Here is a 23421-nt window from a genome sequence, read left to right on the forward strand (position 1 = left end):
GTATCGTGTGGGCCGTTCAGAAATTGTCATGTTACCTAGCTGGCTCGAGGTTTATCATTGAAACGGATCACTGCCCTCTCCAATGGCTGCAGACCATCTCTCCCAAAAATGGCCGCCTCCTGCGCTGGAGCCTCGCTTTGCAACAATATTCCTTTGAGGTGCGTTACAAAAAGGGGAGTCTCAACGGTAACGCCGATGGCTTAAGTCGAAGCCCCTAACGTGGGAATCAGCCTCAAAATTGCTTGTTACTGATGTTTTTCTTCCTGAGGCAGGATTTTTAACCTATTGCTTTTGTGTAGTGTTTCAAAGTGATGATGTGCTTTTTAGTGCAATTTTTCCGATTTGTGGACGCGTTCTGAGTGCTGCTAAACTACTGTAAGGAACTAGGCAGCAGTAAAAAGGGGGAAAGAGCCTGGCAGGGCTTAGTGAGGGTTGTGCCGTGCTTGCTGACTGAGCGGTTGACTTTTGGCGTGGTTCTAACGCTTGCCGGAAACGAGAACAAAAATGTCAACTCTCCCGAAGTCACTTTGCAGTGTCCTGTGTGCACCTGAACGTGAGAACGAGGCCTTCTCTGTGCGCTGCGCTCAAGAAACGCCCAAGGACGCCCAACTTCGGTTATGAGCATCATCGAGCGACATCCCTCCGGACAGCGGATGCAGTCCCCTGACCATCGGGATCTCCTTCCCCCGGCGGGGCGGTCTGTTACGTTTCGCCTACAACGCGCGGTAATGCCGGCGCGGATGCAACGGACGCCGGGGCTTTGTTCAAAGCGGCGGACATTTTGGCCCGTCCGACGCCGCCGCGACGCCTACCCGCCAAGCGTGTCCAGGCGTGTTTCAGTGCCACGTGTCTTCGTGTGTGCGTGTGTGTGTGTGTGCCCTCGCTTGTCAAAGCGCGGCAGCCGGGGAGCGGAGTTCCCCGAATGAGGAGCCTGGAGGTCTCTCGGCTCAACAGTTCGCGCCGTCGTGGGCTCCTGCTGCGCCGTCCCGTGACCTTCATCCCGTGACCTTCCCTCCTTCCCTTTTGGACCGCGACGCCGAGGGTATAAGAGCAGCTGCCCCGGACGCCAGAGGAGAGGCTCCGATTTGTACTGTTGAGTTACGTGCTCTCCCGTCTCTCCACTCCGGTCGACCTGACCGGCCGCTCTTTTGCTATGTTAGAATAAACCAGTTGTTCTGTTACCAGTCTTCTCATGCTTTGCCGGGACCTTCGGATGCTTCCAGTGCCCCAGGCCGCCAGGCCAACGCTACCCTTGGGACTTGCGACCCATTGGCAATAACGGGCGTCTGAACCGAGACCCCAACAACTCGTGCCAGCGGTACGATTCCAACAACGAAAACAAAAAGCCGCGGCGTCACCGTCATTCTCGCACTTACGCTTACGAAAGCTGGGCTGCCGCAGCTGACGCTGAAAACCCACAAGCGAGCAGGCTTGGACGTCGAGCAAAACAATGAAAGAGCGTAAAAGCCCTCGCACTCTCAAAGAACTTTACAAACGCCGCGCCAACCACACGGATTTATTTGTTGGGCGCGGAGCACCGGACTCAATCAACGAGCGTGCGCAAGGCGGCGTCTCCGAGACGCAATCTCCCTTCTCCACGAGGCCGCCGCCCGCGAAAAGCTCTGCATATCACCCGCTTTGCAGCCGGAACGGGGCAGCGCCTAACCAAGCGCACCTGTCCATTCTGCGACGCTGGACCGCAACTTATAGCGCAATACCCTCCTCCCAACCACTTCCCATTTTCCTAAAGCCCTTCTCACCACCTCTCTGTTCTCTCACTGCGTTACCGGCCAACAATATCCAATCCAAGGAGGGGTCGCTTTCATTCCGATTCCGCCTGCAGAATAATCTCCCCTTTTTCGAGCCGCTTTCACTTTGGGAGGGGGTAAGAGAGAAAAAGTCGGGGAAGGGAATCAATTTCCAAGGTTCTCCGAACAGAAGCGCGCGAGCGTCTCCAGGCCGTTTTCGCGTCGTCCTGCGCTGAGCGCTTTGCTTTCACCTTTTGCCTGCCAACCAGCCGACCAGGCCCAGGCTCTGTCCTCCGCTCGCCGCAATTCGTCGCGGCCGCCCTTTCCTCCCTCTGACCGTTCCCGGGTTCCCCATCCCTCATCCGCACTTCCTGTGCGTCGCCCTCGAAGCCGGAGGGCCCCTTCGATACGCCTAAAATACGCCTCCTCCACCGCGATCGTGCGCTCGTACGGTCGAAGCGGATTATTTTGAGCCTCGTCCGCGCGCTATACAATGGCATTCGCAATCTTGCGAGCCATTTCGGCCGCCGGTAAAGCGCGGCTGTAGTTTTGCGAGCACTCTACGCACCCAATCAGTCCAAGCTGCGGGACCGAGAGGCACTTTCGGCAAGCACAGGTTGCTCCGCGTACTGTCACGCCGCTTCATTAGCTTCGCCAACAAGCGGAATGCAGGGAAAGAGACAGCTATACGGGTTTTCTCAATTTTCTTTTCGTTTATTTCTCTCTCTCTCTCTCGGAATGAAATCGTTCATTAGGCAAGGCGACGAAATTAACGAGCCAGCTTTTGACGCCGGGACGACGGGCGAGCGAAGAGTGCGGCAGCTGGCGCCAATCAGAGTTACTCGCCGTCAGCTTACGCACCCGCTTAATATCGGCGTAAAGTCACACTACCCGCGCTATTGCCGAAACAGCGCGCGACTTTATTAGGTCGTCTTCTCTCTCTCTCTCTTATTAGCTTGTGTCCTCCACGTGCGCGGGACGAACACGCACAGTGCATCGCATTAGCGTGCCGGCGTACGACGAACCCGAGAACGGTGTACGCACGCGCTAATACACCTCGCGCGCCCGGTTTTCCGTTCACCGCCGAGAGAGCAGCCACAGGGCGCCAAAGGTGCGGGAGGCTGCACACTTCGATTAGACGAAACGAACGGGCTTTGTTAAAGGGGAGGGACATCTTTTGTCGCGCTATATATATATTTTTTTAAATGCCTGCCTTACTCGCAAATGCAGGTCACTTTTCTTTCGAGAGAGAGAGAGAGAGAAGAGAGAGGGAGATCGACCTAATTAACATAGTCACCTCCTCCCTCTCGTCCACGTCGTCCACTGCGCGAAAGGAAGGGCTCGCGGAGCTGTTACGGTTCAAGCGCGCCTTCTTTCAACACGCCTCGCGCGAAGCCTTCATTCACACCTCGAGCACAACCAAGGAAGGGGCAGCCGTCACGTGGCCGGGGCGCGCTCGCGTCTCTCGCGAGAGGACCCGCATTGTTTCGCCGATTTCGTTCGGCCTAGCCCATTTCCACATAGTGCTATCATCACTCCCGCCTCGATCCTTCCTCCGCCGCCCTTTCCTGCCTTCGCGCAACAGAGTGAACGGGAACGCTCAGGCACCCTCTTGCGTAGCTCAGTTTGCCTGCAGCAAGGGCACCCTCTGCCCGCCCCGTTCTATTGTCCGGCCAGGCACGCGAAGAACAAGCCGAGAGAGAGAGGCACGCGCATGCTCGCACTTCGAACGCGCGCGCGAATACGCGCCTAACGGAAATCGAACGAAACACACCGCCACCCACCGTCGCATCCCTCTTCCTCTCCCGAAAAAAAAAGGAAGAAATGGAGGACGGAAGGAAGCGCAGGGAATGAAGCCTCTCCGGGACCTCCCTTATTATTTTCGTGCACGTCGCGTGCGAACCAAAAGGCCGCGCAAGCTCCGGCGCCACCATATAGCCGCAGCAGCCGCGTCGCCTCCCCTCTCTAAACACCTTCGATCAGCCGCGGGTACGGCTTGCCTTCTCTGCGTAACACACACGCCGCACGCAACTCTCCCTCATCCCCATTTTTTCTTTCTAACGTTAGCGAAAATCCGTACAGAGAGCAGGAGGAAAGAGAGAAAGCGTGGACGAAGGGGAAGGCCGGTAATCACCTCGCCCGGCGCTGCGACCGCGGGAAGCGGTAGCTTACGGGTCAGCGGACAGGCAACCGTCGCAGGAGCTAGAGCAAGCACTCACGCACGCACGCAGGTCGGTCGCCACCGCGGCCTCGCCGGGTCAATAGGATTTTCGTCGGACGCAGACCGCGCGCCGGAGTCGCAAGCGGCCGCGCACGCGCTCTGCGACCATACATTTGCCTGCAGCCAAGCTTCGAGCTTTCTTTTCTCAGCTGAGAGCGCGGCGGTGCGTTCGCATTCACGCGAGCCAGCATGCGTACCGACACAGTGATAGCCCAGTGATAATGGCCAAGTATCGTAAAGATGCAGAGTCGATATCGCATGTTATCTGCTCCCACGAAACACATGGTACCGTTCACTTTTGACCATCGCTCACTGTTATTTAAAAACTTCGCTGTAAAACGTACCTCGAAACTTCAAGGAAAGTAGTGAAGAGAAGAACAAAAACGCATACATGGCCAACTGATCGATCATGGATCCACAGTAAGACATGGACAGCCGGTGATATATTTTTAAATGCCTACTTTAGCATCCTCGTATTGATTAAGATTGCCCCATAATAACTCCATTATACGCGTGCCTTGATGTCTCCATCAACTCTACGGATGGATTTCCTGTCCGACTGGGTTGTGTGCCACACAGCGAGGTCACGCGAGAATATGGAACCTAACGTGCACCGCAGCAGGACAGTCGTCTAAAGCATGCGTTACTTAATTCAGCGCGCTCTAGATGGAGGATGGAAGTAGCGCCATTCTGCGAACAAAGTCACCTAGCATACATTAAACAGAACGATGTCCGCTTATTGTCCTGTGTCACTCGCTGGTCGACAGTGCCGAGACTGTCAGCTAAATCGGTCATGGACTTCATGGAAGCCCACGTGGACATAAGGTTATTCACATGATCCAAAAAATAAAGAAATGAGATCGGCGGTCAAAAAACACCGAGATGCACATGCACACACACACGCGCGCGCGCAGACACAAAGTACACGCGCAAAACGAAGTGAAATGTCAATGTTTTCTCAAGTGAGCTCACACCGCTGACCGATGCCAGATCCGACCGAAGACGACGGAGCAAACGACGCGCTGTCGAAACGCTGGAATCAAGAGAGGGAGAGAGTGTGACGGGACATCGCACATGTATAAATAAGCCAAGCGATATGCGGGAGCTCACAACAGAAAACGCCCGGCTGTCATCCAAGTGACGCGTTTACGCCTTTGAGGCTGCGCTGGACGTACAGACAGACAAAAAAAAAAAAGAAAACGAAAAGCTGGGGAGTGATAAAAAAAGAAAGAAAAGAAGCGAGCTCTTTTGCCTATTCCCGGTGCCTATTTTCCCGGCGGCCCAATCCACGACTTCGGCAGCGACGGCGGCGCAGAACAACGAGCGGCGAAACGCCATCTGGAAAATATCGCGACCTGCGCACGTCCGCTGCCCATCACGCAAGCGACGGCCCGTCTCTTTCAAAAACAGGTCCGCCCGCCCGCTTATTTCGGGCGATATGCGGCGGCGCCCGAGGCCACCCCTTGTCCCCAGCTCCCTCCCTCCCACCCACCCACCGGCCAAAAACTGATTAGAATTCCTGGCCGCGGAATCGAGCGATTCCCCTGGAGACGTCTGCACATCAGCTCCGCTCAGATGGGCAAGCCGGGCTTCAGACGCGAGCGCGCGTTCGATGGTTGTGCGTGTCTGGAAGGGGTGAGCACTGAAGGGGGAGGGGATTGAGAAGTCGCCCACCCGCCCACTGCCGGGTCCCTCCGCTCGACGGTTAACTGCACGCGCGCAGGCATGAGCCCCACGCGGGCAAGCACTCGCTCCGCGTGCGTCCCGATAATTGCGTGCAACATCACCGCAGCCGAGCATCCGCCTAAGCCACACCTCGTTCCCTGAACAGAGCGAACTTTTTATCAGTTCCTTTTGATTTCGCCCTTAATATGTGACCGTCGGTTCAGGCGAACCACAGGGCGACGCGAACCACGAGGTGCGCACTTCAAGGCCACTTCAAGTAGCCGACGCGGGCGCCGAATCAAACATAACCGCAGCCCCGGTGTCGGCTAGCATTACAAGCACGTAGCACTGCATATAAATTGACGACGTTCGAGGGGCCCCGGGCTCGCTCGGCCAACCCGAACACTTAAGTATTTTACAGACTCCAATTGAAATCGAACACGCAGGAGGACCCTCGAGCCTTTCGAAGCACACGCATCGCAAACGCTGCCTGGGGTCACCTGAGGCACCGCGTAATCGGCTGTTAGCGGCTGATTGAGCTCGACTCGATTCAGTACGCGTGTTATCTTTCAAACTCGCCACTCGGTGCTGTAGCCGCATAGGCTAGCTATAGTGTGAAGGCTTACTCGTACCGAACAGACGTTAGCGCGGCCACAGCTGTGCAGGCACGAGCTCTGGCGCCTTCTACATGAATCAGAGCCGCGCTAGCTCAATGAGCGGGGCCTGAGATAGAACCTCTTGTCGACAGACACACACACACACATCTGGCGACTCAGACGCGGCTTTACGACGACATCCAGACTATAAACGCGAAAGTCGATAAGAAAGGTGGAAAAAATACGAACTGGGTATTTTTCTTTGCGCAATTTACGGAGACAAATCAGTTTCTTTTCCTTTTCCTTTTTCAGGCCGACGCTGCTTCTCTCGTAATCGCAAGCGCGACGTCATTTGTAATTACATTGCTCCTTTTAGGAGGATCAGTCGGCCCACAGTACTTCCGATGGATCTATCTCTCCCTCGCTCTATCTCTCTCTCTCTCTCTCTCTTGTTTCTTCTCTGCACATGCGCCAAAAACGCTAAGCACGCCTGACATCTGGCTCCACCTCAGTAAGAGTCTCTACAAGGAGAAGCCCGCTTAACCCATTCCTTACATCGTGTAACAACTTGCCACCGCATGGTGCGCACTTCTACGTAGTTTCAGTGCGACAGCGTCCGACGCTCGCGTTTGCACATTATAATTCGCAGTGAGGAAGCTGCAATTCCGCCGCAACAATGTTCAAGGTGTTTAACATTTTATTACTGCGGATACTCACTGGCACACGTTTCGTCCGAAGAGTGTGGTTAACACCCGACGTGGAATAGTCTCACGAAACAACGGGCAATGTTACAACAAATATGTATTCTATTTGGTCACGGCTGGAAACATTGCGACACAGAGAGCGTAATGTGATGTACGCCGAGAGAAAGAGGCAAATGTATTTCCTGTTGCCGGCTTCAGTAGCTGCAAGTCAGCTCACTCTCTTGTGAAAGTGCGCCAGTTGGTCTCTCAAATACGCAGATAAAGCTGTCAAATTATTGCACGCATATCATAACCAGTGAAGTGTACACTTTTGCTGAACGCGCTTCTCCTAAGCGAGTCAACATGTGTAGGCGAAGTTCTAGAGTTTGTTTTGAACGCATTTCAGCTCATACTCGCAGATCCCAGCACGAAAGCACATACTGCGAAAGTAGACAGGCTGTAGTAGCTACGTTTTATTACCTCACGCGTACAATTAAAAAAAAAGTTGAAAAATAAAACGGGACATACGAGAGCTAAAGCGCTGAATTGAGCTGTATCACTTTAAAAATGAAAGACCAAGTGCAATGCGTTTCTGAAATGTACCATTTACTCGCTCTTTTCCTACGTAACTGCGCGCAAGCCAAGATCGAACAGAGCATACCCGATGCGAGAGATAAGTGCGTCTGTGTAAGTGTGCGTGTACCATGCAACGGAACGGTTGAGAGGGCTGACTGCAAAGGTACCGTGATCTCTAGCCGGCGACCAGCTCAGGGAGCGGCCGCCGCGAATGAACGGGACGATAGCGCCTGCACGACAACAGTGCGAAGGTAATACGTCGTGCGATGCGGACACGCGTCCGCACACCGCAGAGCGGCAGCAACTCGCGACCTCCTCCTCCTTCTCCCCCCTTGTATGCCCCCTACGTACCCTTACTTGCCGTGCGAGACCCCTTAATATGAATAATGACTTCAGCGAAATCGATAACCCGCCCGCCCACGGACGGCGGACCACGAGGAGTCGGTCTCGGGGCATACGAGAAGAAGAAGAAGCTGGAGGCACCCGACGCGCTCCACGGCGCCGTTAAATTAAACGGCCACGTTCTTTCCACCCACTCCACGTCCGATCATTGGGGGGCTCGGAGACCCACTCCCTTGCTACTCCCCCCTGTGACTGCCGCCCTTAATTCAGCGCGCTCGGCTTAAGACGACGCGATCAGCCACACCGCGCCGCGTTCTCCCAGTTGCAGAAGAGACTCGAAATGCGCGGTCCTTCCACAGGCGTCGACGCTCACGGAAAGTCATAACCGTAAGTGACAAAACGCCTGGCGCGCGCGACTCCGACAGGTCGTTCGAACGCGCGCCATGATTTTCATCTTAGACGGAGAGGAGAGCGATTCTCAGCGACAAAGGGATGAAGCCACTGCATCACCGCTACCAATGCCGTCTACTTTCACGCCTGTTTGTTCATCGAAAAGCAGGTCACTCTGATCAGAGCGCTTAATTTGGCGGCGGCGATTCAATAACTCATTTAATACGTTCAACGCCTCAAAAGAGCAACATCGACTTGAGCGTAAAGCCGCAATGGGACACACCCATGCTCTTTTTTTTTTTTTTCACCTCTTCTTCAACGCAACGGTTTCCTCGCATTACACCTCTAGCACAATGCGCTCACCACGCATCCAGAGTCGAACGTCAGACATTCAGCGAGCGCGGCAGCTACGTAGGATCGGCGAGGTTGGCTGCGCGACTTTAGTAACTCTGCAAGAGAGCAGCACAACACGTAACTAACCCAGCACGCGCCAGAGGCATAACACAGAATCCATATATATACTGCCGAGAATTTCAGCCACAGCTGTCCCCGGTAAATTACTACTTCTCTAATTCATAGTCACGAGGACACGACTGCGCCGCTGAGAACTCAGTAACAACATATGGCTGGCCCGAGATAATGTATGTCAAATGCAGCGTGTCAACTGCACTCGGTCAAAATAAAAGCAAAACCAGGCAACCCCCCAGAAGACCACGGCAATAGCAAAAGAGAGCACTTACTATTACTATACCAGTCGGCGGTGAGCGTACAATAACCGAATCGGGGATGTCAGGGCGGGAAAGACACAGCTATATGGCAACCATCCGCCCACCTTTCTTCCACGCTTTCTCCTCTGCTCGGACAGAGAAGGAGAATCTCAACACCGAGTCGCTGCCGAGATTTAGGCGCGAACTGTTGTTGATCCAGAGACTTTCCTCGAGGTTTCCCTTTCCTTCCTTCTTTCCTCGGTGACGCCCAACTTCCACTCTCGCCATCGCCGCCAGGGGGTGGCTGCCGAGGCGGCGATGCGAGCGCGATAATTCCGGGAGGATTAAAAGGAAACGCGAATCCGTCGCTCTTAATCCGGCCACTTCTCTCAGAGATCCAAGGAGATAAACACAGAGAGAAAAAAAATAAAGCAACGCTTTCCAACTTAAAAGTACGTACTCGACAAAGAGACCAAAAAAAATTGAGACGAAATAGAAGGAGCGGGCCAGGAAGGCGAGCCAGCACGAACGCGCCCGCGTCCGGGCCATCGCTGGGATGACCTTCCGAGGAACGGCCGCTCGCGCCTCCAAGCCAACCGAGCGTGGCGCGCATCTAAGAACAAGGCGGGCGGGTTACTGCGCTCTGCCTTGAAAGGAGAACAGCTCGCTTGTATAATTTCTTCTTTCGCGCGCATCTTCTCCCGTTATACTCGCACACCCTTGCGCGCTCTGAGTCAGCCCGATAGGATGATGGAACGATCCAGAAACAAAAACGGTTGTCTTCTTGCTGCTCGTCATGCTGCTGCTGCTGCTGCTGCTGCTGCTGCTGATCGTTCGCAGCTCTCACCTCTTGCCCGTTCGCGCGGCAAGCCCCGTGGATTATAGTTTCGAGCAGCAGCGGTGGCGGGACGAGAAGCCTTATTGTTCTTGACGTGCGTGAGCCCCTCCGGGGAAAAGTTTTAGCGGTTCCAGACTAAACTAATTAACGGGGCACCTGGGCGCGCCGCCGCGGTGCGCGGGATCACGCTTTGGCGCGCCACCGTAAAGTGGGAAGGAGGAGGAGGGGGGACAAAAGTAAAGGGAGCGGCGTTTGCAGGAGAGGACGCCATCTTAAAAGTGCGACCGGGACGGCACAGTCTAGGTTCTATACGAAAAAAAAATATACAAGCATGAGCTGGGCGCTCATAACACCTGCGATCATTTTAGCGCATATAAAAGGAAGAACGCTACGAACCGTTCCATAAAAAGAGTAAGAGAACCAAAGGTAGGCAATTAAACCTGCATGTTGCTCGTTGCGTTTACCAACATAACCAAAGAAAGCCGTAATAAACTAGCAAGAAAAAAAAAAGCATTAGCCGATGTAGAAGTAGACAACGGCCTTAAGTACTGCCCAAATCAAGTTTTCGGCTAGCAGGTTAGGAACAGCGTGTTTCGAAAGATACAGAATATGATTAACACTGATCAACGCTGCGCGTTCCGCCACAGCAGCGAAGGTTTCTTGCCAGCCGGGCAGACGCATCGAGTAGAACAGGTACCAACACACTCTCAGAAAAGTTTCATATAGGAAACGAAACAAAGCCATCTCGCCAATTCCGGCCCTGCGGGAAACAGTACAGCTTGGAAAAGAAATTCCGACAGTATTCTTTCGTAGTGCGCCTCCGTACACACAACCGAGGTGTGTGGGAAAAGAAAAAAAAAGGGGGAGGGGGGGGGGGGGGTAGCGGCACCGAGCTGCTGCGAAGCTTGCTTCTCCGCCCTACCTCACGCGCGCGCGACCAGAGGCTGCACTACTGTAGACGTCCGCGCAGCGCCCGAGACAGAGAGAAAAAAAAATGAAGACACAAAAAAAGAGACATGGCACCGAATGAATTTGGGCGCGAAGAAAAAAAAAAGGAAACAATTGCGGCGGCGGCCAACCAACAGAAGTCCTTTCTTTCCCTCGAGCTTCCACATACACACACATACACATAAAAACCACACACACACAAGTTCGCACACGCAAGCTCCATACGTACACACACACGCGCGCACAATTTTGCGCTCGGCTCGGGCATCCCCAACCAGAAGAGAAGAACAGATACGCAAACAGGCGACGCATAGAGGGCGCGAATCGCGCGAACCGCGAGTGGTTTCGGGGAGCACAGGGAGGCTGCGAGTAGAAACTAGGGGAGAATAAAAGAAATTGAGGCGGAGCTGTGGGTAAGAGCAATGTTCTCGGCCCGCGCCGACGCGGAACCCGAAGGAAGCGGCCGACACCAGAGCAGGAAACAGCGGAGAGTCGGCCCTCGTAGTACGGAGCAGACAGAGCTTCTCCCCCACTTATTATTACTACGTTTTTTTTTCCTCCCTCCCTTTCGCGTCAACAGCAATCTCGAGAGCCGAGATCACCTTTTGATACGGCGGCCGAGTGTACCTTTCTTCGTCCTCTTTTCATCCGCCATCTTGTTGTCTCTGCCCGCCTTCATTTCGAGAGCTGACGCGGCACCAGGTTTGCGCAAACACACCGGAGTCCGCGCTCCGAGAGAGAGAGAAAGACAGAGAGAGAGAGATAGAGAAAGCGCAACGCACAAACACACGCACACGCACCGGCCGACCGGCCGGGTCTTAATCATAGCCGGTGAGCGCCGCGCGGGTTGGGAGCAAGTCATCCGCGGCGGCTGCAGAGGAAGCAGTGCTTCAAGGCAGCAGCCAGCCACGGCAGCAGAGAGAGAGAGAGAGAGAGAGAGAGAGAGAGCAGTGAACAGCGAGTCATAGTGGCGGCCGCCCGGCACTGTCCTGCCGGGCGCGCACCTCACGGAACTCTTCAGCCGGGGGTCCCGGTATACACCCAATCCGACCTGCCGACCACGCCTGACCTGACCCGCTCTCGCGAAACGCTCGGCTCGCATCTGTACCCACACGGCTGTATTACGATTGCCAGCCGCTGCTTATAAGCCGGCGGGGCCAGCTGGAAAGCCAGACGCGGCGGCCGCCCGGAGTGCGCCTTCTCTTGCGAGATGCGGAAGCGCCGCACTCGGGCAAACAGTGCGCATTCCAAGATGACTGCGACACCTGGGATGAAAGGAAAACAAAAGGCGGAGGGCGGAAGCCGAGCGGCGACGAGAGCACGGGAAACGCAACGGGACGCGACAGCAAGTGAAAGCAGCAGAGGCAGGGGAAGATTCGTCCAGCCGAAGATGCCTTCCTTTTCCCGTGCGTACAAACGTATAAGAAACGAAGAAGTCAAAGAAGGGGGTAAAAAATAAAGGAGACGGTATACGCGCACTCACCTGTCCGAAAATGCCCTTCGCCGACCGCTTCTCCCCGTTGGCGGAGGAGATACGAACCGGCGAGCCTTCTTCTCAGCATCGTCGTCGCTCGCCGCGAGATAGCAGGGGGACCCGGCTCGCCAAGCCCGCGCGCGGATCCCTCTTGCTCTCAGACTCGAATCCTTCTTCTTTATCGCTCGACAGAGCCTCATACCACGCCGCCGTCCACTGCCTGGCGCACGCACGCACACACGAACGCGGTGGTGCTTGCGTCGAGCAACAACCGCCAAAGTCGTTCGCCAGATTACGGCGAGGGCCGCACGACGCCGTCCCACCGCGGCGGTGGGAAGCAGGCGCGAAAAAAAAGAAAGGAAAGAAGAAGACAGAAGTGGGGGGGGGGTAAGGGCGAGAGCGCAAAGCCGTGGGCTCCTCTCCTTACGATGGCGGCGTCGACGACGGCGACTAACTACGCAAACAGACGCAAGTGCGTGCGAGGGCCCGGCCAGATAGAGGAACGAAACAGAGCTCGCTGTTTCTCATCACACGATTGCTTTGTGCGCGCGCCGGCGGCGGCCCGCTTCGTGCTTTTACTTTTTTCCACCTCGCGAGCTCGCAAAAGAACATCCCGGTGGCTGCCATTCTGTTCCTCCCGCGTTTCCTTTCCTCGAGCCTTCCTCTTCCCATCTTCCTTTATCTCCGCGCTTCCCCTTCCGAGTCCGAGCGGGGGAGAAGGGAAGTTGAATACATCAGCAGCAGTAAATCCGGTCCTTTCGAGCGTATCTTAGGGCAGCGCCTTTCGTACTTTTGTTTGTTTATTTTTTTTTCCCCTTCTCTCCGTCTCACAGGTGCAGCCCGCTCGCCGAGCAGCCACCGGTGTCCGCCGCAAGGAGGAATAAGAAATAGCAACCGGAATGGAAGAAAGCGGAATGCGAGAAGAGCCTTCCCAAAAGGAAGGGGCCCAAGATGGGCCGGCACCAACGACAACAACATCAGGGAGAGACGCCGCAGCTCCTCGGACATAAAGAGTGGCTCGCTGGCGTGGCTCTGCCGGCAGCAAGAACGATCAGGAACGCCAGCAAGCCGCGCGCTCGGCGCCTGGGGCAGTTGCGCGAAGGGACGGGGGGAGCACCCGACAGCTTGGCAGGTATCTACATAGCTTTATATATAAATCATGAGAACCACAATCCCCGCGGCGGCGGCGGCGGCGCCGACAGGGGCGGCTGTCCGTGTGAGGCGCGGGTGCTTCTCTTTCGGGACGCATCGCCGCCAACCTGCTCTTCTCTCAGGTTCAGCAGCGCGCGCGCGCGCGCAAGTCGCGGCAAGAGCACGAGGTTGCGCCAGCGTTCACGGCGTCCGTTTTTCGATCGTTCTCTAAACCCCCTTCTGCACCGTTCGTTCCGAACACCATTATCGACGACCTTCGTCTTTTCTTCTTTTATTCAAGTTAGGAAGGAGAGAATCGGCAGTGCGGACTTTATTCATTCAAAGAAGCCACGCAGCCCGCCCTCCCCCCCTCTCCATCTTCCGACACGTGGAAGGTGCTTGCGGGACACAGCAGGTGACTTCGTTCTGCGCTCCCGGCGCCCAAATGCGAGATGCGCAATCGCATCCGGAGCCTTTCGATGCGCCGAGAAGGCGCGCCCTGCAACCACCCCCGGCACGCGGCGTCGTCGCCCTGACAAGGGGGGGGGGGAGCGTGATTTACGGCGCCAGCTACCGGCGCAGCAGCCAGCGTGTCGGCCTCCGTTGCGCATAGGGCCTGTACAGCTCCGGCACCCAGCGGAAATGAAAAGCCATTAATAGCATTCCCGCGCAAGTGGTCCCTGAATTCGAGTCGGCGTTTATTGTTACGCACACAATCGACCTGACGTTCGGGTTCGGAAATTAGGGTACACCTGCATGCCTTCGTTTCTTTTTCCTCTTTCCCCTTTATCACGTGCGCGCGTGTACGTGCGCGTATGCGCGAAAGACGCGAAGAACTTTATCGTTTTTCAACGAAGCACGCTTACAACGAAGACATTTTTCTTCTTTTGCCGGAATGATAAATAACGGCACGCGGAATGCGCGCAGAAAATGGAAATGGCGGCTCAACGTATATACAGCGATCGAACGGCAAGGAAACGACGGGAAACAGTGCCTGACTGCTGGAATAAATACATCATCTTGCCGTTGAAAGAAAAAAGAATATTCTTATAATGTAAGGTTCGATTTCTTTTCTTTTCATTACGAATTTCAGGCGCGTGCAATACCTGCAATACCAGGCTTCTTAATCGTATACGCCCACCTACAGTACGCGCCGAAAGAAAGTACCGGTACCACGCTTTTCTTGTTGCCCTTTTTGAACAGCCCCGGCAAACTTAAGAAGTGATAATAATAAAATGCGTCTGTTCGCGCTCTCTCCAATTTACACCACATGGCGCCGAGACATTTTTCTAGCGTAGACAGGTAACAATACAAGGACACAAAATCGACCTTGGAGCGATATTTCACGCCTGCCCGCTCACAAATCTTGGTTGGTAGCGATGCCACACTATGTATACTGCGCGAACAACAGAATAGCAAACAGCGCGTCGAACACAGTCGTCGACTAGCACTTAGGTCTCTTACTTTAATATAACTTAAAGAACACGGTTAAAAAACACCCAGGTGGGTTGTTTTTACAAAACCGACTATGCAATGCACCGCGAACGCACTCGGATAACGGCGCAAATAATGGGTTGTTATACAGAGGACGAGTAAAAATGTTCGGTTGTTAAATAAACACAAAGACAAGGTAAAGCCGCCATCATCACAAGAAGGCACGCATAGCACGCAAGATTCGAGTGAAGAAAGAAAGAAAAAAAAAACGGCCGCTTAATTGCACAACTCGGTTCTTATTGTAAAACGATAAAACGAAAACACTGACTAAAATTCGACGCAGTCTGTGCCCCATTTCCCTGGATACATCCGTTCGTGTGATATCGCAATGAAAAATGAACGGCGCGGATCTTCCGTCCTCTCAAAATACATCTGTGCAAATAAAATCAAACTGCTTTTCATTCCGTGGTTTATGTGCAGCTCACTTCCTTCCGCGAATATTGCTGCTACGACAGCATTAGCAATAAGGACAAGAAGAACAAGAAGGAGAAAGGGACACAAGAACAATAGCTTAACTTTTTTTTCAAAAGAAGACAAGAGTCTGTGGCTCCCTATTCTAAAGACAGAAAATTACAACACGCTAAAGGAGCACAGTAAAAAGAAAAAAGAAAAAAAAGAAGACAGAGCGAGCGGCACGACACTTAAGTGTATGAAGCTTTCCCGACAAGACCATAAACGAGAGAACGCGAATATGGCATATACCGAACCGAGGAAAGCTCAAAAGGTCGCACAGAAGACGCTCAGCGGCTAAGCTGCGGCAGCCTAACATACATTGGTTGCGCCAAAAGAACACCACAGTCAATAGCTCCGTAGTTATAAAATAACGCACGCATACGACCTTTACCTTTAAACAACCCCCCCCCCCCCCCACCCTTCACACCCCGTCCCCACTTCCGCACACTCACATACACAAACCCCTTCTCCCCTGGCTTCTCGTGCACTCTCTCCTGACCCTTCAAGGCATGTCCACCTGCTCATTCCCCTGGGGGCGCCTTTGCGTGCATTTACGCCGGACGCGGCACTCTTTCTCTTAACGCCGTCAGACTGAGGCATCATCCGACTCTCCGTGTCGGTGAGGGAAGGCGCCAACGTGGCGCCGCGGAGCGTGCCATGCCCTTCCATACGCACGGCGACCCTACCACCGTTCCCTTCATCTGCCCTCGCTCGGTCACAATGGCGGCTCAGGGTGTCAACCTCTGTCCCGAGACGTCATATACAGCTCCCCAACCTATCCGTTGGCCTTCAGCTCCTCCGCGATCTGGATGCACTGCAATACCTCCACCCCCCCACCCCCCCACCCCTCTTCTTTTTTTTCATGGCCAGGCATCGGCGCGTTCGCTTCTAGGCCAGAGCCTCCCGCGGTGCGCCCCCCCTCGCATCGGACCGGCTATAGGTCCACCGATTCTTACGGATTCTACAGAGCACCTCCCCCTCCCCCTCCCCCGCCTACGTATCTGCATCCAACCGATCTATGCACAACATAGGGCCGACGTTGTAAAAGCACGTGCCATCCTAGCCGCGCTGAGCCGGCCGTGTCGGACGTTGGCGCTGCTTTCTCGGCCGCTAAAGGACAAATGATGTACCGTTTCGCTAATGATGATGATGATGGTATTGTGCTTTTCACTTTGTAGCGGGCAGACGTAAAGCTTAATACCGAAACGATATCGAAAAAAAGAAAGTTAAGAAAAAAGTTCAAGGACAAGTTACGTGCGTGCCACTTCGCGGCTATTTGGGCGCTACGACTGCACGCACACAAAATTTTAACTCAATGGAGCAGTAACTGCCGCCCAACGCAAAGAAGAATATGCAAGTCACCACGGTCATATGTGAGGCTCACAGTGTTCGAGAGATCTGGGGAAAACAGTCTGGTGTGCTTTCCCTAATTTCTGCGGGCAGTGCGGCCAATCAATCGGCACATATCGCAGTACACGAAAGCGAGAGAGAGAGAGAAATACAACAGGACATTCTGCTATTTCTGCTAACTGAAAAGAATAATTTTCATGTCTTTATAACATAATAAGTTCCTGAAAGCAAAGTGGAAAAGCACAATGCGTGCAAAGAAAAGAAAACGAAGTCAGACCTCGCGGTACAAGTAAGTTAGGCTCCAAATTTATGAAAGGAAGAAAGAAAGAACGCGCACTGAAAAGACCCTTGTCGTACGTACAAAGTCCAAAACAAAGTTTACAAAGCAAACATAAAGAATGTGAACGCTGGAGCTATATTGGATCTACACTAAAGCAAACCGCCAGGCCATTTTCCAATGCGGTTCTCACCCAGAAAATTGAATCGAACGGGCCCGACAGGGGGAAACGCGCAAATTTAAGACATTCCAAAATTGATTGCCTTCGTAAACCAGTAGTAGAAATTAAAGAAAAAAAAAGCACGTACCGTGCACACGTTCACAACGGCCACAGTTGAGAGGTACTTTAGCTTCGCGTGACACGCCACTCGCCGTGGTGGCTTTGGCGGCTGCGGTGTAGCGCTGCTAATCGCGAGGTCGCGCGATCGAACCCCGGCCGCGGCGGCCGCATTACGATGGGAGGCGACATGCAGAAACGCCCATGTACCGTGCACTGGGTGCAAGTTAAAGAACACCCGCTGTGGTTGCTCAGTGGCTATGGTGTTACGCTGCTGAGCACGAGGTCGCGGGATCGAATCCCGGCGGCCGCATTTCGATGGGGGCGAAATGCAAAAACACCCGTGTACTCAGATTTAGGTGCACGTTAAAGAACCCCAGGTGGTCGAAATTTCCGGAGTCCTCCACTGCGGCGTGCCTCATAATCAGAAAGTGGTTTTGGCACGTAAAACCCAATAATTTAATTAACGTTAAAGAACCACCCAAATGGTGAAAATTATCCCGGAGTCCCCACTATGCGGCCTGCCTCTTAATGAGATCGTGGTTTTCTCAGGTAAAACCCCAGAATCAAAATTTGCGTGAGACGTCCTACGTGCGTAACTGAGAGACATGCCACATAATGCCCACTGCGCATGCGCCGCATTCGCCGCAGTATAACGGGTAGACATTACGCGAGGCCAACGCCTCAACATACCCTGATCACCGCGCTTGAGCGGAGGAGCAGGAGTAGTGAAGTCAATCCACAAATGCGCTATGGTGCTTGCACCACATGGGGATCTTAAATGCCGCTAATAGCAGACAGAAAGATGACGACAATCATCTTAAGTGACGCTCAAATTCTGACGAAGCCGGGGGAAGAAAAGGAAAGAGTTTCGCGAAGACAGCATCGAAGTCCATAACGGCGTAGGCTACTTTTCCTGTCCAAATGAGATGGCGGCTGAGTAGACTTCTGGAAACCCGGCGGAAAGGTCTCCTGCGCTAAGAAAACCGTACTCACACTTTCTTAAGCGCTTAAAATAAGCTATGCTGTGTCTCGTATTTGTTCCACGCAAAAGTTTAATTTGAAATACTGGGATACGTCATTTTTCTTTTTCGACTCAAGGTGGCCTCAAGTAGACGACACGTGTTTTAAACGCGTTCCATTAACTGGAGTCGAAGCTACTATCTCAACACTCCCAAGTAAACTGGCGCCACAAGGCTCGGCAGAATAAGAATTGACGCGTCCCGATTAACCCTTAAAAGATCGTAACACAAGCGTTCCCGTCGCCAGTGGAAATCGATACAGGGGTTTGACGTAACATCGCGGCATGCTCAGCAGCATAGCGCCATTTCCTCTCGTGGTCTACCGCGGGTGTTAAAGCGACCAACGGACGCGCGCTAGAGGAGAAAGAACGTGCGGACTACGCTTACCTTTCGGTGAGGGATGTCCAAGCTGCCGTGCGTTGTACCCGGTCGGTGGTCTGGCGCCAGGTAACGCCTGCGGCGAAAACAGACGCGATCGGTGAGTTTAGCCACATCGGACTGCGTAAGTTGATGATCGTGGCGGTTTCTTAAGGAAATGGCGCAGCCCAACAGTGAGGGACCAGCCATGAATCATGTGGTATTGCATAAACAAAAAGATCAAAACAAAAACGCATCGGTTCGGCGACTCCGGAAAACCACCGGTCGCGTAAAAATTTCAATCGCCGAGTACTGTACCCCCTATTGTGCTTTCTGTTTCGATAGAACCAAGTCTGAAGACACAGAGAAGAAAGAAACGTATATAGTGGCGATTTCAGTCGTGCAATGTGAACACCACCCGCAGTCCCCTCTAGACTGTAACAAATCGCAATGCAGCAAGCTGAAGAGATACCATGGAGAAGAAAAGAGCATGCTAAGCAAACCTAAACACGCCCGACGAAGCGAAAAGGGGACTTACGCTAAATAATTTCTCGCTGTATGAGGTCAACGGAACGTAACGCTAGCGAATTCGGAAGGCGCGGAGTAGATTGTTGTCGCCTAAAACACCAAAATGCGCTGCAGACTAAAACTAAGAATGTGAGTCCGCAATCTTCCATGCTCATTGTGGCAAAAAGAAAAAAAAGAAGAAAAAATGGCTAGGCTTAGCTTGGTTAAGCCAAGAACGCGTTGCATATTGTGTTGGGGCCCAGCTTTTCCTCCGGCTGTCGTGACGTAACGTCACGTGGTTGCGCTAAAGGTCAATGGTGGCTGCCCGGCCGCGCCGAAGGGCTGAACTGAGTGATTGCAATATGCAACGCATAAAACTCTAGTGTAGGGGTATGAGCCACTATGGTGGCTCATACCCCCAATGGTGGCTGCCCGGCCGCGCCCAAGGGCTGAACTGAGTGATTGCAATATGCAACGCATAAAAATGTGGGGTTTGACATCAGGAAACTACACAGGAGGTCATGAGGGACGCTGTAGCGGACAGCACCAGCTTCGTATCGACCACATGGGATTATCTGACGCGCACATAAGTCTTAAGTACACGAGTATTTTAGCATTTGGTGCTTGTCGACATACTGCAGCAAAATGAAATAATATAAAGGCTGTACCCAAACAGTCTTCTTGCGCACAACGTCCAAAACTTTCTCTTAGCGATCATTCTAGAATGACAGGAGTAATTAAACAATTAATAACCAGGCGTTCTGACTCTGCCATCAATCAAATGATAACTGCCTATTTAACACAATGGTTAGAGTGCATTCGACATCGGTCAGCTTGACCCTCCCACTCTCCCTCGCTTAATCACAATAAATCCAACAAAAGGCACCCACGACTTTCCAACACTTCGTTTGCCTCGCATTTCGGATAATTGGAGCGAACTTTGCATACCCCATGGACGTATAATGGACGAAAGTGGACTATCCATAATTTAAAGTCAATTAAAACAAAAAATTAAGGCGCCCCGTTTCGTGAGCTGTCCGTCCCGAAAAGCGGCAGCCGAAGCTATGGGCAAAAACGCAATCAGCGCGGAAAGTCAGAATAGCCGAACGGTACGCAAACACCCTAAAGGCTGTTCAGTTCGATTCATTAGGGCTGAAACGGTTTTGAGGGCATGTTGGAGAATACGGACAGATCCTACCGCGCGAGACGAGGTTTGATTTAGATTGACTGCGCTGACAAGAAGAACGAAAAGGGCGGTTTCGAGTTCTCCGACCGAACACTTCGACGTTTCGTAAGAGGGATTAAATCTGGCTCGTCCTCTAGAACGCCAAAAAAAAAAAAAAAAAAAGAATCGCGGAGAACGAATCGCGCGGTATAGAGTAGACAAAGGAGCAGCGCCGTAGAGAAGCATTCTCGAGCCGGGAGTTAAATTTTACCCCGAACAATGAAGACCAGCTCTACCTGCCAAGTTAATCTCCCGCAGCCGTTTTCGCAACGACGGACACAAACACCGGAGAAGTCTGCGGGACGGTCATGGCTCTTGCTGTCCAGCTATATAGCATTCTGCGCAGGTAAGTGGCACTCGTTGAAGAAAGCAGTCGGGAGAGAAGGAATAAGGTATTACAGAAACCAGCCCGGCGCATCCCCTACAGCTTGCGCGCCTAAGTTTATCGAGTAGCGAGAGAATGGCTGTTAAAGAAGGCGTCGCAATCGAGTGAAGAGCGGGATGAAAAAAAAAAAAAAGGAAGAAATTAAGTGACGCTACAGTCCAGCGCCTTCAGTTTGCGCGCGCCACAGAGGGCGACCAAGCGGCTTAGAGCGCCCGTATCTAAGCGCAATCTCGGCGCCAGCAGCCCCGCTTCCCGAGGTGCAGGCGGCGAAGGCGAAACGCCGAGGATTTCCAAACTCGCGAAAAGAATGCGCGCCTCTGCGCACTAATTAGACTCGCCACCGCGCGAGTCCGTTGTGAAACTGGCGGCGTCCCTTACTATACGGGCGGTGGCTGCTCGTTTCTGCGTCCACGGCGGAGAGAAGGTTGTCCCTACAAAACGAGATCGCGAGTAAAGAGGGCGTTGACGCTGTCTATATAGCTGGTACGCATCGGCGTCGCGAAGCAGAGTGAAAGAATGGGACAAAGCAAAACCACAAACGAGAAAGCGCTGACACGCAGCTTACGTGGACGATGCGCAAGAAACGGCAAAAAAAAAATAATAAGTTACGGCACAGACCGTGGCACTGACATCCGACGCCCGTGTGCGGTTTATCGAGGAGACAATTTCGCTCGTTCGAGCGCAATAAGTCAACCACCCGCTCCACCGCGGCTGTCTTTCCTTCTGGAATGGCTCGCTCTACGTGCGGTTCCTATAGCTATTGCACTTAGTTGCATTTCGTCGCGGGACCCGTTGACCTCGTCAGCTTGCTCGTTTGCGCGTATTGAGAAACTCCTGAAAAGTGTGACGGCCTGGCCGCGGGTCAGGAAGCATAGACGCGCTTTGCGCGGTATTGCTCGGTTGTCACACCGAGTATATACGCTTAGCGGGGAAAACAGCGCCACCACAAGACGCCACGCACACATCGTAAATACCTGTGGCAGGACGTCTGTCCCATCCGCGCTGTTTCGAGGAAGTTTGTCGCTTGTTCTGCGCGATTACGTCGCTTTCAGCAGGCGTAGCGTCAATCGGCCAAGCAGGCCCCGTTACTCAACTGGTTGTAGTTGGATTGAGCGACGTTCGTGCTCCCCGCGAACCCTATTGGAAACGCTGCGCCACACAACGGCCAGTCGCATAGTTTGAGCCACGACACTGCAAACACTGTTTCCTGTCCCGCGACACTGCAACTATACGGTCTAAACACAGGCTGGGCATTGAATTCACCCGGCTGTGGAGAACTACCACGCCACATGGCTTTATACCGTGCCTCGCCAATTTCGCGCTGTACGGCTGAAGCTACAGGTAGCCGTCAATCAACGATGAATAAGAACCCCCCAATGGCCTGTCGGTTGTGCGCCATTAGTCTTCTTGCGCGCATAAGCGACCGGGTGAAAAGAGCACGGAATGATTAGCAGGGTGCTATGCGCGAGCACGGCCAGAATTAAGTTTCCCCGATCGCCTGACGCGACCTGGGGTGCTATTTTAGACACTCAAATTCCACCATGTTGTCGAATTAGCCACCTTGTGAAGTCTGATAGGCTCAAAGGGCTGCTACGGCCTCTCTGATTGGTTCAAAACGCCAACACGGCGAAATTCCACAATGTCCAGAATATAGCACCTGTGCTGCTCCTCGTGCATTGCATGGGTCTGAGCACGACCTATACTGAACTCCAGATCTGCACAAATCTCCCTGTTCCAGCACGCCTGGTCTAAGTCACCCCTTTCGCCACTAGGCACAGAGCGTAGGAGCAGAATGGCGCTAGTTAGAACCTGTTCGCTGTCGTCTGCTTCTTCGATATGTTCAACGCTCGTGCTGCCATTTCGGCAGGAACGAAGCGCTTGTATTGGTGATAAATGAATAAATTCATGAATATAAAAAGAAAACAAAAATTTGCGAAAGCTTTGAGTGTTAATAGTGAAATTAGAGGAGGTGGAGCGACGCAAGGAAGGTAAGCAACGAGCGTAGGTGGCAGCAGCAATGCTAGACGGCATAAACTTCCCTTTCCCATCCTCCGTAATGCTCCGTAAGATACTGTAAAAATTTTTCTTAAAGATCAGTAGGATAATCTAGCTTTTTTGAGCTGATCACAGATAGCCTAATGATGTAGATGACAATAGGATTTACTTCTAATAGGATTACAGGCAGATGATCTGGTGAAAGTATTCACAAGTAAACCCTGCACCCGATATGTGCAATAGACTGATCGAGCCTGTTTCTAGGAAAGGTGAGCACAGCTTGCTTTTAATGGTCTTGGACGTCTAGATCAGTAGAAAGCTTGCAAAAGCGATCCTAATGCTCTAAAACGTACTGCAGTGCAGGCCTTGTGTCGCGGAACACTTTTCAAACTGCAAAGCTAGCTTTTCTGCGTCGTAAGGCGGAAGCACAACGGTGGTGTGAAAGATACGTATGCAGTGAAGCTGTAGGCCTAATTCTCTTTTCGAACTCGCGACGCATTGACGGACAACTTTTTAGAGTTGAAATGAGTGCATTGTAATCCTTCTGTTGTCGACGGTTACGGTGGGTTCCAGTTTCTAAACAGCGCAGAAACGAACTTTACAGCGTATACAATGAAACTGCTGGGTACTTTACGAACCCTATAAACAATGTGACTTATAATAATGTGCAGGATCTGTGTGCTTTGCTACTGCCTGAAAAAGGCAATAGGAGCGGCTATTTAACGTTACTTTAGAGAGCAGCGGACTACACGTACCGACA

General features: G+C 53.0%; 1 protein-coding gene across 6 annotated transcripts in view; it reads right to left on the reverse strand.

Moving 5' to 3' along the window:
* The window catches only part of LOC126530845 (poly(rC)-binding protein 3), a 421321-nt gene that overhangs the window by 253460 nt on the left and 144440 nt on the right, over window positions 1-23421 (reverse strand). For all 6 annotated transcript variants that reach the window (XM_050178150.3, XM_050178145.3, XM_050178148.3 and 3 more), the window contains exon 4: window positions 18580-18646. The gene's annotated coding sequence lies outside the window, so the exon portion shown is untranslated. The remainder of the gene's footprint in view (window positions 1-18579; window positions 18647-23421) is intronic.

This window comes from Dermacentor andersoni, chromosome 5 (assembly GCF_023375885.2).
Source record: "Dermacentor andersoni chromosome 5, qqDerAnde1_hic_scaffold, whole genome shotgun sequence".
NCBI lineage: Eukaryota > Metazoa > Arthropoda > Arachnida > Ixodida > Ixodidae > Dermacentor > Dermacentor andersoni.